Source organism: Opisthorchis viverrini, assembly GCF_000715545.1.
Source record: "Opisthorchis viverrini unplaced genomic scaffold opera_v5_201, whole genome shotgun sequence".
Lineage (NCBI taxonomy): Eukaryota > Metazoa > Platyhelminthes > Trematoda > Opisthorchiida > Opisthorchiidae > Opisthorchis > Opisthorchis viverrini.
In genome coordinates this window covers 536,485-540,758 of record NW_008751856.1, presented here as the reverse complement: position 1 = coordinate 540,758, position 4,274 = coordinate 536,485, and positions in this window count along the sequence as shown.

Here is a 4,274-nt window from a genome sequence, read left to right as displayed (position 1 = left end):
TGAGACACCCTGTATTGCAGCAAACAGCTTTGAGGATCATTCCCCGTAGCCAGCTTCGGGTGGGTCTCAAGGTCATTGTTCCTGAACTCGCTCCAAAAGAACAAGCTAGAGTCGTTGGTTCACCTTCGCTTTGGAGGTATTTATTAGGAAATGCCAACTGAGCAGTTACAGACCATTGGACAGGGAAGCAAAATTCTAATTTGCATCTTATTTACGGAAACTGGGCATCAATCTTCTCCTGAACGCGACTTCTTGAACTTTCCTGGATTATCAGTGACTCTATTCATTGCTCGCTCAAATCCAAGCAAATGTTACAAAGCGACTCCACCAACAGATCTCCCCTTTTCAAAAGACGAAAAGCGAAATTCCACGAACAACACATACTACTTGCATGCCTCCCATCAGTAGCATCACAGTTACACCAGTAGCCAGCCTCGCATGAGTCTCAAGGTCATTCTTTGTGACCTCGGTTCGAATGCACAGGCTGGAGTCGTTGATTTTCGGGGAATAGTATGGATCCACGAAAATCGAGACGAATGGACTACTGAGGTTCACGAAGGATACCGAATCAACATCACTTTCATATAATGATAAGTTTAGCCAACTGATGTCCCACAGTTCACGTATCGTGTATTATAGCGACGTAGGACCGTTTGTTATGCGTTAATACCCCTCGCTTTTGTTTTTTAATGGCGTTTACGCGCCAATAGTTATGTATAGCATACTGTTGTTGATACTAATCCATTTTTGTGGCTGATTGGCTTGTAGAAGCGTCTGGCACACCTGTACTCTCTCTAACCTAACTAAACTCATTTGGCATCAACATACACGAGAGACCAATGCTTCAGACTCAATCGCTAAACACCTGCAAACTGTTGGTTGAAAGAATGGCTGAAGACGGTCGTGGGCTGTCAAAGCGTTTTCAGCAACCCTATGAGAAGTGTGTTGCTTTGATACTGAACTGATCCACACGATTGAAACATGCAGTTATTAGGCTTAGTGATTACTTGTACTAGTTAGCTATCTAGATATCTAGGGTGTTCAGGTGTGCATCCCTACGTGGCTTCCACTATGAGACTGTTAATTACCTGGCAGCTTTACGTACGTTTAGTAGTATGTTCTGGTTTGAAGATGAATTTTCCTTGAAGCTCGAGAACACACACACGACGTGAAACAGCCCAGAACCGAAATCTCTGAGTCAGCACTGTGATTTCAGTAGTAACGATAAGGAATAATTTGCTCTGATCTCATTGTGACAGTGAGGAGGACTAGTGTTACCGCCATTCTTTGTTCAGTCATAGTACCAAGTGTGATTTAGCAATAGCCAAATGGTAATTCCACTAATATATTTGTGGTTAACCCAGAAACAAGTGTCATCACACTTTCTAAATGGATCTTTCAAACCACGGGAAATTTCACCCGGCGAGAAGAGTTCTGAGGAAATGGCATTCGCATCCAGCATATGCAGTTTTTTTGACAAATGACAGCAGTTTGGTGAAATCTCCCAAAAGCATGAGCTTTGTTTTTTGCAAATAGCAATCAACCTAGTTAGGACTGTCCGCATAATGTGACATTTCCATTAAGGGCAACCATTAGACTGTACCTCTTCGTTTTTTGTGCCCTCTTTCTAGTTTTTGAGTGCCTGTGTACTTGATTAATTGATCCATATTTACATCACAATACACGTTGCGAAGTCGATATTTTTGTGGAATTAAGCACCTTGATTTTCGGTCGGGTGATGTTGAATCTATCCAGAAATCTTGAAAACTGGCTCGCGTGTATTCCGTCCTTATTCGAAGTGAAATCGTCAGGATGGGTTTGCCTGTCGATAGGGTTCGGAGCAAACACAGCTGAATCAACTTTACTAATCTCTAGGTTTAGATTTCCTGGAATTTGTCATCTGAAGGCCAAACAAACCGTTTTGGACATGCTAAATTCCTTACTCTTCGTGAGATTATCGTCACATCGCAGACATTTCACCATATGTTTGATGATTGTAGCATCAAGCCACTCTTTTATTATTATGGGTAAGTGAACAGAGTTCACCAATTCTGGATCAGACAGCACAATCATGCTATCGGTGTAAGTAACCGAGCATTACGTTGATCGGACGGATGCGAGCTACGGCATGTCCTCATTGGCCAGAATATCAAACCAATCAGGATCGAGCACTGTAACTCAGCTGTCCTTGTTACATCAAGAGGGCCGTAGCGTGACTCTAGTGTGAAACTTTCCCTAAGGACCCTATATATTCTGACTTTTAAGATCACAGACAATTAAGTCGGCTTCTTTATATCTCAGGAATCGTCATGCTGACGTGTGTTGCTGAGAGCTGTAACGGTTTTCGTCAAATACTCCCATTTGCACACAAATTTGGTGTTTATAGGAGAGTCAATTAAATCCACATAAGTCTCTCGTTTAAGATGGTTACATTTAAGCCCCGTTTTCGTTGGCCTGCTCCAAGTCATTGCAAAATCCACATGCAGTAGTCTAATAGCCTGAAGGTTTCTCACCACATCGATTAGAGCCAGTGTTAGACACAGGCAACATCTAGTAAAAGCATAGCCCTACCATTTGAAAAGAACACATGTCCACTAGCGCAGTTGTTGACTTCGCATCAGAGCAACGAGTAATCGATCGGAGGCTATCGAGTTCGGCTGCAGGAAGCAACGTGCAAGAATGTGCTGACTTCTCAAAGCAGTAAACTTTTCCGATGCACCTGTTAGGAAAGATACTTGGCAGGGGAGTTGAGAAAAGTTATCCGATAGATTTATCAAGAGCTCAAAACTTGATACTTTCTGAGCAGTAAAGATTCCGTGTGGCGTTGCGACGAGGTCTGCATAACTCTGCCTGAAGGTGAAGCTGAATTGCCGAACTGCTGGAAACACGCTCATTTCACTATAAGAGAGTTTCGTGTCTGCAGCCTTCTGGTCAGTCCTTCAAAACTTTACCGTGGGCAACGGTCCCAATAGTAAGCCACGGTTTTCAACCTTGAACTTGAGATTGCTTAGTTGTCAAGGTCTATAGGTCAAACCCAACCTAGGCATCTCCACTGTTCTTCTTCAGGCTGGAAAACCTTGGGGGAAGCTATGACTCCGTACTTCTATCGGTAGAATGGCAGCTAAGCACTGGAAGGCGTTTTGAACAGTCAGTTTATCGTCATTTATTGTTCATTATGAATAGCTGTTTCCGTTTGGTGGTAAAATTTTAGTGTTTCATTAGTAGGTCTTTCTCTCTCTGATTCGTCATACTGTCTCTGAGTTTGTGGGGGTGTATCCGTTTTCTGTCTTTAAGACATGCTCTCTCATTGCTGTGTAAATGTCAACCACTTTACGTTGAATATTTTATCGATCACTCGTTTTTGTTTGATTTTTACTCGCATATTGCTGACTAGATTGTCACGTGCGTTTCGTTGTTCGCCTTGACTTTTTTAACCAATTGGGTTAGTCCCATCACGTGACATGACCTAATAAAAACTAGTGAATTCTGTCTTTTCTCGTTGTGTGTAACTCTGTTCAAAATCGAGCAACTATGGAGTCTTGAACACTTCTGAAAAGAAGCAATGGAATTCGGTGCTTGAAATATGTGTGTGGTTTACAGAATCATCTGCAAGGAACGGGTCTGAGCACTGATCACTGATCGATTGCTTATCGATTCATGGCCTGAACAAACTGCCCAACTGCTTATCGTCACATCCAACCCCACCAAACCGATCGATGTGTATCACAAATTACAACAATCAGTTTCCAAGTGCCACAGTTTTCTTTTCAATGACACATTTTGAAGGTTTGTGATAACTGTATTATTTCATAGCATCAAAAGCCACCGCTCTCAATGAGTGCGAAAAAAATAAGAGTTTGATTATTTGGATACTTGGCAAGACCGTGGTAGTAGCGTAGGCTTCTTTCGAACAAGAAAATAATGCAAGGTGTAGGCCCTTCTTGGGGTCATCAGTTAGGCGCAGTCCCCGGGTTTCCGTCAACCTCATGTTCTACTTGAAACCAAATTGCACGAAATTAGCGAATATACACTCATTTTCAAACTAATTTGTTTTTTCGAGAGACTCACCTGGAACCCAGCTGAATCTCTCGCTTATGATGTTCTCAGGCAACTGAATGTGCTGCACCAGGCCGCCTCATGTTTCAGTCGCTACGATATTTGAAATATCGCGATACATATATATTTGTAATGTACTACTCATAAGGTTGCTGAAAATCCATCGACAGCCCACGACCGGTTTCAAGTAGAACATAAGGTTGACGGAAACCCGGGGA